We start from the raw sequence: 9,899 nt of genomic DNA, 5'->3' as shown, positions 1-9,899 counted from the left end.
GAGCCTTCTGATTGGCAGGTGGAACACTTATATTGACGAGTACACAAGCACGGTGTTGTGCGGGTTTCTCCACGTCACACGGAGGCAAAATTGATTATTTTCACATTATTTTTTCGTTTGTGGATCATGGGATAATTTTGCCACATCCAATTAATCCACTGATGCTTATTAATGAAGGAGATGCGACCGACTTTCATTTTGCAGCGCAAAATGGCCTGGAGGAAGAGGAGACTCAACTCACAGCAGACTCAAACCAGCAGCCAAAGACAATTATCGGAGTTCACCTGCCACCAGATTGACAAAGCAGACTGCTGCTGGTACGTGTCACAGCAGGACTTTTCTTCAGCCAAGACAAGGAATTAAATTATTTTCAGACCTCGCTATCAATATTGATGTTTTTGTGGACTGAAGATGATCCCACTGAAAGGTAAGACTTTATTTTTACTACGTGTGTGAATGGTTTCAATATTTAATAATAGTAAAACATTTTTTTTCAGTTGATTATGACCAAAGAGCTGGCAAGCAAAAAAAAAAAAAAAAAAAAATCCAACAATTTATAATCTCCACCCAAATGTGGAAATCGCCTGCATCATTTATTTATTTATTTTATAATCACCATTCTGTGTTCTGAACTCTGCCAATATCATCACTGTAGTCAGAGTGAAGGTTTTACATTTAGTCTCTCTCACTGTCATCGAAATAAGTCTCAAAATGATAAGGCTGTATTTCACACAGCTTCTACAGAATCACCTTCAGACTGAACTTAAAAAAAAAAAAAAGCTCCACACTAGAAAAAAATCGTAGGAAAACAGCTCGACCTCCGCCGTGTTTACAATTGATTTGGGCTTGAATCAGCAGGTGTCATTCCAGTGATGACATGGCAACAATATGGCCGCAACTGAGGGCTGAAATAGAGTGCAGGCTTCAGACAGCTGTTTATCCTTCACCTGCGCACTTAAAATCAACTTTTATTGTTCAGGATTTTTCAAAATAAACATTTCATCATTTTTAGTGATTATTTGTGCAATTTTTTTGGTGTCACCTACACTTTAAGCACTTGTTTTAAAAACAGAATGTTCCTGGATGAAGGACCCCCCCCAAGCCCATTCTCCATGTAATGTGGAGTTGTATCAGAAAGAGCACCAGGTGTAAAACTTGTGCCAAATCAATATGTAGATCCATATCGGATCTACTGTAGTGACTAGAGGTGGGCAGATCGATCCCAATATCGATACCAACGCTGGTAGTGACATTGAACGATCCTCGTATAAAAAGATTGATACTCAAGCTTTTTTCTCTCCCGCACGCATGGACTGCTGCACATGCAGATTCATCAAAGTCTACTCTCTGTCTGTATGAGCAGCGCTGTGCTGTGTCGCACAACACAGAGCAGCACACCCTTGTATTGTGGTTTGTCAGCCCTCTACCTCAGGAGATTTTGTTTTAAGTTGTGTTGAGTGATATATTTTTTAAACAAAAATATTGATTGTGATAATAAAGTATTTTGTTGTCACGTACAATGTTTGGCGAAATTCTATCCTAGGTCTTTTGGATCTATGATGCTTAAATATGAAAAAGTATCGTATCGGCGATACTGGGCCTGTATTTACTCTGTATCGGATCATACCAAAATTCCGGTATCACCCACCTCTAGTGGTGACCCTGAAGAAAAAGCCAAAAGAACTTACTTACCAACTGTGAGATCCTTCAGTAGTGCAGAGAGCCTGATCACAGTTTGTCGTTTTTCATCCAAAGCTTTTGTAAGGTCACTGAACACACTTTCAGGATTAGATGATTTCAAGAAACACTGCACATCTTCACAAGCCTGAAAGAAAAATACAAAGAAAGAAAGAAAAACGTCGCACATTATACAGCAAGGTGACAGCTGGAAAAAATTCACTAAACACTACACTTGGCGTCTTTTAATTTGTTTTAATTAGCTTACTAATCCATTGTGCTGAAAAGCGCCCACCGCGCTAGCTAAGCTAAATAACGAACACTGACGTCACCTCGTTGGTGAAGATGTGTAGCTCCTCAACAAGACTATTTCTAGCATTCTCTAGTAAAAGAAGCTTGTAAGTCAACTGCAGTTTCTGAGCGACGAATAACGGGTGCGACTGCTGAATCAAGTCAGGCATCGTCGTGGTCTGGAAGAGGAGAAAATAAATAAAACGAAAACCTGCACCAATAATATTACAAGATTTTGCGGGATTTGAAACACCGGAGGAGCGACATCAACCTGCGCTGACGTCAGAGAGCTGGACAAGAGCCAGCCAATCAAGAAGCTGCTGGAGTTTTCAGCGTTGCCAGATTGGGCTATTACCCGCACAATTTGTTCCTTATTTATGAGAATAGTTCATGCTGCTTTTATAAACTAACTTTTATCCGGAGGTTGAAGTTGTGCTATCAGAGAGTCACAAACGGTCATATATATATTAATTTGTTAATTTTCTGTGCCCGCTTATTCCAATTGCACACGAGATAGGGGAGATGGAGCCTATACACTGATCTGTATGTAAAAATAACTTAGAACCACTAGCGGATCTAAGGGGGGTGGGGTTGGGGGTTTAACCCCCTCCACCTGAACTACACCAAAAATTAAATAGCTTTTTTACAGCTTGCCAACCAAAAGTTTAACCCTCTGGGGTCAAGGGTAAAATTGACCATTTTTGACTACTTTTGGTTTTACCTTCATAATTTACCTTAAAAGACTGTTTATTTTACCTTGTTTGGTGTCAATTTTTCCAGACTGAGAATTCAGTAGACCAGCAGAGTAAAGTAGAGGCCGGTACTAGTGCTAATAATCATATATACATGTATAACAGTGGTCTTGGTAATCATATACAGCGAGGCAAATAAGTACTTGATCCACTGTCAATTTTGCAAGTTTTCCAACTTACAAAGAATGGATAGGTCTGTAATTTTTCTTGAAGGTACATTTCAACTATGACAGACAGAATCTAAAAAAAAAAAAAAATCAGAAAATTACATTGTATGATTTTTAAATAATTCATTTGCATTTTATTGCATAAAATAAGTAAGTATTTGATACAGTAGAAAAACAGACCTTAATATTTGGTACAGAAGCCTTTGTTTGCAGTTACAGATGTCAGAGATTTCCTGTAGTTCTTGACCAAGTTTTCACACACTGCAGCAGAGATTTTGGTCCATTCCTCCATGCAGATCTTCTCCAGATCTTTCAGGTTGTGAGTTTCAGCTCCCTCCAAAGATTTTTTAGTTTGAGTTCAGGTCTGGAGACTGGCTAGGCCACTCCAGGACTTTGAAATGCTTCTTACAGAGCCCCTCCTTAGTTGTCCTGGCTGTACGTTTCAGGTCATTGTCATGCTGGAAGACCCAGCCAGGACCCATCTTCAATGCTTTTACTGAGGGAAGGACATTGTTTGCCAAAATCTCCTGATACACAACCCCATCCTCCCTTCAATACAGTGCAGTCGTCCTGTCCTATTTGCAGAAAATATATGTGTGTGTGTGTGTGTGTGTGTGTGTGTGTGTGTGTGTGTGTGTGTGTGTGTGTGTGTGTGTGTGTGTGTGTGTGTGTGTGTGTGTGTGTGTGTGTGTGTGCATGTATAACACAACATTGAATGTGAACAAAAGTCAGAATTCTAACATAGTGCAGCAGATAACAGAATATTTGCAGAGGAATCATTCAAATCCAGTTACAAGCACCAAAGTTTGACTGTGTATACCTTTTGGTACATGTTTTAGAAAAATAATAATGTTCTACCGAAACTGAAGCAACTTTAACTTTTGATCTCTGTACAAACTGAAAGTGATCTTTGTCACCATTCTTGCTGTTTTTACCCCATACCTCCAGAACATTCAGTTATAGATAGCAAAACTATACCTTTTTGGAAAATTTGTGCTCAGACACATAATGTGGTATAGCGTTCAATATGATTGAAACATTTTTTTGACCCCTATGTAGTTCTTCAGTTGACCCCTACTTGGCCCCCTATTGAAAATTCAAATGGCTAACGTTATTTTTCTACAATATATACCAAAAGTTATACACAGTCAAATTTTGGTGCTTGTAACCGGATTTGAAAGCTGAAAAACTAATTCATGCATTTATTTCCTCTAGGCTGGACTATTGTAATTCATTATTATCAGGTTGTCCTAAAAGTTCCCTGAAAAGCCTTCAGTTAATTCAAAATGCTGCAGCTAGAGTACTAACGGGGACTAGAAGGAGAGAGCATATCTCACCCATATTGGCCTCTCTTCATTGGCTTCCTGTTAATTCTAGAATAGAATTTAAAATTCTTCTTCTTACTTATAAGGTTTTGAATAATCAGGTCCCATCTTATCTTAGGGACCTCATAGTACCATATCACCCCAACAGAGCACTTCGCTCTCAGACTGCAGGCTTACTTGTAGTTCCTAGGGTTTGTAAGAGTGGAATGGGAGGCAGAGCCTTCAGCTTTCAGGCTCCTCTCCTGTGGAACCAGCTCCCAATTCAGATCAGGGAGACAGACACCCTCTCTACTTTTAAGATTAGGCTTAAAACTTTCCTTTTTGCTAAAGCTTATAGTTAGGGCTGGATCAGGTGACCCTGAACCATCCCTTAGTTATGCTGCTATAGACTTAGACTGCTGGGGGGTTCCCATGATGCACTGAGTGTTTCTTTCTCTTTTTGCTCTGTATGCACCACTCTGCATTTAATCATTAGTGATTGCTCTCTGCTCCCCTCCACAGCATGTCTTTTTCCTGGTTCTCTCCCTCAGCCCCAACCAGTCCCAGCAGAAGACTGCCCCTCCCTGAGCCTGGTTCTGCTGGAGGTTTCTTCCTGTTAAAAGGGAGTTTTTCCTTCCCACTGTCGCCAAGTGCTTGCTCACAGGGGGTCGTTTTGACCGTTGGGGTTTTTCTGTAATTACTGTATGGCCTTGCCTTACAATATAAAGCGCCTTGGGGCAACTGTTTGTTGTGATTTGGCGCTATATAAATAAAATTGATTGATTGATTGATTGATTTGAATGAATCTTACAGTTATCTGCTGTACTAACAGGCTTCCTCTGTCAGTGATTGTAAAGATGGTTGGCTATTATTTTGTATCAAATGCAGATTTTTAAGGGCTCCATAACCTCACAAAGAGGCTACCCCCTGTTACCCACCCTCGGGATGGATCCTGTTATCCCCCTGGTTTTCTCAGAGTGATGGTGCAGGTCTCCCCCAGTATGTGTTAAATTAATGCCTGTAGTTGACTGGTGGTCCCTTCTTGCAGTAGCAACACTAACCTTTTCATGTAAGATTCTGCAATTACACAACAGAAAGTATTATTTAGACATTTTCTGATTATGTGCAACCACTGTACATGTTTAAGTCATCTTTCCTTGTTGAAGTGCACAAAGGTAGTGTGACTGGAATTTGAACCCAGGTCTATATATTGGTAGCTCAACTCATCCCACTGAGCTACCTTTTCTAGATATCCAACAAAGTAACAGCTGAATCAGAATCAATAATTGTAATAATAATAATTGTAGGGGTTTGATCTCCTCAAAGGACATCACAGCTCAAAAAACTGCAAATAATTCTACTGTTAAACTGTCAATTTTGTGAACAGAATGCTCAAGCTGAGCCACAGTCACCACAAAAATGTTAGTAGATCCAAATGACAGCCAGATTAATGATGGAAATAATGACTGACAATATATGATGAACCTGGATTTGTTGAAGTAATAAAATATCTCCAGCATGTTCTGAGAAAACCCCAAAAAAGGAATGACGCATTTGTGGCCAAATTGCGTCATTGGCACACATACATTATTCAGCAGTTTAACAAGATGCGTGAAATTTGTTTCCCTGTCCTTGCAAAAATCCCCTGAAAGACTCTTGGCTAAAAGACTGATCCTCAGGCCTCTTAATGTAAACCAGTACTGAGGAACTAGTTTGTTCCTTCTGATTAATAGAGATTCTCCCAAAGCAGAATGTGGTAGTGCTAAAGACTCCACAGCAGACTCTTAATGCCTTTGTCTGGATTCGATCTGCGACTTTGCCGTAGACCCAAAAACAACAGAGCCATAATCTAATACAGACGTGATTACTGCCTGATATATCATATAAGCTTTGTTCTATTTGGCGCTCTGTTGTCACTTAGACCCGGACTTAAATGTCAACTTTTTTTTTCATGTGTTGAATACTTAAAGATATACTATGCTTCAAGTTTGCATAAAACTGACAAAATTTACATTGTGTTTGAATCTAGCTGTAAATGGGCTGCATTTATATAGCGCTTTTCCATCTGCATCAGACATTCAAAGCACTTTACAATAATGCCTCACATTCACCCAGGATGTCAGGGTGCTGCCATACAAGCCGACTAATCTGTTTGATATCAGAGGAGGATAGGGACCAGGGAGCAAAAATTCTCAACCCCCATGGGAAAAGTTTATCTAGCAGTTTCCCCTTTCATCACTTAAGGGATTACTCCTGCAGAGGAAATGGAAACTTGAGGGTGTGTGATAATAGCTGTGTAACAGTTAGTGCTTGTTGCTTATTATCAATGAAAAGAAAATACATAACGTTGATATCCAGATCAGAAAAAAATCAGCAGAATTCTCGGGGGGGGTGTTTCGGTTGAACCCCCTGAACCCCCTCTATACACGGGCATGCACCAGTATGCTAGTCATATGAGAGGGAGAAAAAATATATATTTCAGCCCAGTCTCACTTTTTTTTTCTTTTTTTTTTTTTTGTGCTCCCGTGATGAAGTGAGTCAAATTTTCATGATGGGGATTTTCTTAACTCACTATTACTAACCCTACTCCTACCCCCAACACTAACCTTAACCATAACCTAACCCTACTCCTCCCCCCAACCCTAACCATAACCACCCCGACCCCCACCGCTTCACTTTTAATTTTGTGCAGCCATCACGGGATGAATTAGAATGAATCTGTGCTGCAGTGACGAAGATGAGGCACTTTTCATCACATTGTCACGAACCAATAGATTAATGTATATTTTGTGCTGCTGAATCATGACTTTCCGTGAGACTGGGCTGTGTATTTAGTCTGGACTTGAATGTCTCTACGGAATCTGACCATATTATTTCTACAGAGAGATCAGTCCATTTGGAATGATCTTAGAACTTGGAATTTCTGGCTTACAACTAGGAAAAATACATACTTTATAATAAAAGTTTGATCATATACTGGCAGCATGTCCAGGTTGTATCCTGCCTCTTGCCCAGTAACTATTGGGATAGGCTCCAGCCGCCCCGTCACCCTTCACTGGAGTAAGCAGGTTTAGAAAATGGAAAGATGGATAGTCTGCCCACTGATTCATTTATGCAAAACAGCTACAAACATTGGAAGTGTAATCAATGTTAGTATTGAAGAACTAACCCAGTAGACCTGAATGAGTGTTCTTACCTGTCCAGCAAATATCCAGCAAAACTTTTGTGTGAACTATGTCTATATACTATCCTCAATTCTTCTCAGTGGGTTATCTGGGTGGATACTTGTGCTAATTGTGTCCATTGCTTTTTTCTTCTTGAATTTTATGTTGTTTTTGCATTTTTCAGTTGCAGTTGAGCGTCTACCATGTTTCATCAGCACTATGACGCTTACACTGGAACATGTAGTGTAGCAGTGCTGTTCAAGGGTCAGAAAAGAACCTCCTCTCTATGATGTCACCAAGGAAAGTGTTTAATGCCTTCTTGCTGCTGGATTTCAACCCATGTGAGCAAAAAAATCCTAAACTGTTTCCATTAAAGGTAAATTTTAATCATATTTGTGATATAAGAATGTGACTACTTTATTTGAATAATTAGTGCCAAAGAAAATACATGTTATGACTGTTTGGGTTTCAAATCTTTCTCTTGTGGCTAAAATATGGTATATAGTCAGTTTGTGTTGTTTTTAATGTAAATTCTCTTAGCTTTCCAAGAATGACAGCAATACAAGTTTTCAATAACGTCAGCTACCAACAAGATACCATTAACCACCAAGTCAAATGAATACAATTTGATACTTGCATTCCTCTGGTTTTATGCCCAATACTGTTCACACAGTGTTCTTTGCTTCAACCTGTCGGGCTGCTACTTGATCTACTCCCTGAATCTTGTGGGTGGTGCACATTATATTGTTCAAGAGCCACATTAATGGGCATCCTGCCTCTTTTGACACTAATGCTGAAATCACAGGCCTGAAAGTAGTCATAGGTGTAAGAATTTCAGAATGACGTCACATTAATGTAGAAGGATGCATCTTGATGAGGAGCAACAACCGTACAAGGAATGCAGTTTGTTTTTGTCCTACAAATACCCTGAACAAGCTCCTGGAAAAGTTTTTTTTTTTTTTTTTTTTTTTTTTTTTTTACTCCCTACGATTGAGGGGGTGGAAAAAAATTAGGAAAGCGTGCATCCTGTAAATTGCAGTGACTGAATGAAAAGATAAATAAGTGGTGGCCATTGCCAAGTGGTTAAGGGTGCTTATTCCCAGAGCAGAAGGTTCCTAGTTTAAGTCCACCCTTACCCACTCTCCATGTAATGTAGAATTGTATCAGGAAGGGCGTCTGGCATAAAACCTATGCCAAAGATCCACCTTAGATCTGCTGTGGCGTGACCCCAAGTGGAAGAAGAGATAAGGTGAAGGGAGTTTGTATTATCCTCATATTTTTAACACAATAACCCCAAAACAATGAAAGCATATTGTATGTATCCACATTAAAATTACATATATTGAGGATAAACAATAAATTTGGTGAACTTTGATATACTCAAAGAATCCAACAAGAAAATTTGGTTTGACCTGCCTGTCACCTACTGAACACTGCCACCTGCTGGATGGTTTGCAGGAGTGGTCTGTCACCTGAGAACAGGTAGGTGGCTACTTTCAGATGATGCAGATAAACTGGTGGTTGCCATTCATGACATGAGGTTGCTCCTTAATGTGGTGCATGTGGCAGTTTGTGTCAATAACAGTCAGGGGTGCTTGCATTTTTGGTAACTATTGGTGGTACTGTCATCCCTGGTGCCACTATGCAACATAATACCACCGGGGATGTTTTATAATGTTGGCCATATCACTACAATAGCAGCTCAAAGGTCTCTTCTAAGACTGACTGAATCCAGGTTAATGCTCTCTCAGCTCAGACTGCAGATACTTGGAAGCAGCTCTCAAGGAACACACACTCAGACCTACGTAGTTTAAAAAGGAAAGCCATCATGGAATGACCAAGAAAGCCATGGTAGCCAGCTACTGGCACCACAACAGAAGACCATCCCTACATGCCCTGTGAAGCTGAACATACAGTATCTTGTCCAAATGCCTCCTCCACATGGCCTTCCCATGGTACAGTTAGTACCACAAGGAAAACTGTCTTTGCAGAATCAGACTGCACTACCATGTCTGGATGCTCACTGTGGAAATGCGACTTTTTAGGAAGCCTTCCTTGAAATGGATGCTCCCTCTCCTGGAAGAAGATTCCTTTGGAAGTATTCTTTTGACTGGCTTCTTGTAGATGCCTTCACACTGCTCCTTGGTGATACATCAAAGGACCTCCAGTACCTCGTTATGATGTCAGGTGTGCATGCATAGGAACTGTTAACCTGACAGCAGCACTTGGCACAGTTTCACATTTGGTTCTACAGCATACATAACAGGTCACGGCAAATGTCCATGGACTGACAGCAGGAGAACTCATTCATGTATACATACGGGGACATGACAAATAAAAGAAAGGTTTCTGGAACTTTACTGTAGAGACAGAATACCATTGTTCCAGAAGATAGTCCCTCATTAGGTGTGTTGACGACGGTGGTGGAGAGTGTTGTCCAAAAGTCCTCTCTCTCTCTCCATATATATATATAATATGAAATTGTACCACATAGTCAACACATTATGAAAAAAATAAGTAATTTAAATTGATAGAGTAATATTT

This window comes from Thalassophryne amazonica, chromosome 11 (genome assembly GCF_902500255.1).
Source record: "Thalassophryne amazonica chromosome 11, fThaAma1.1, whole genome shotgun sequence".
Lineage (NCBI taxonomy): Eukaryota > Metazoa > Chordata > Actinopteri > Batrachoidiformes > Batrachoididae > Thalassophryne > Thalassophryne amazonica.
Note: the sequence above shows the minus strand (reverse complement) of the source record.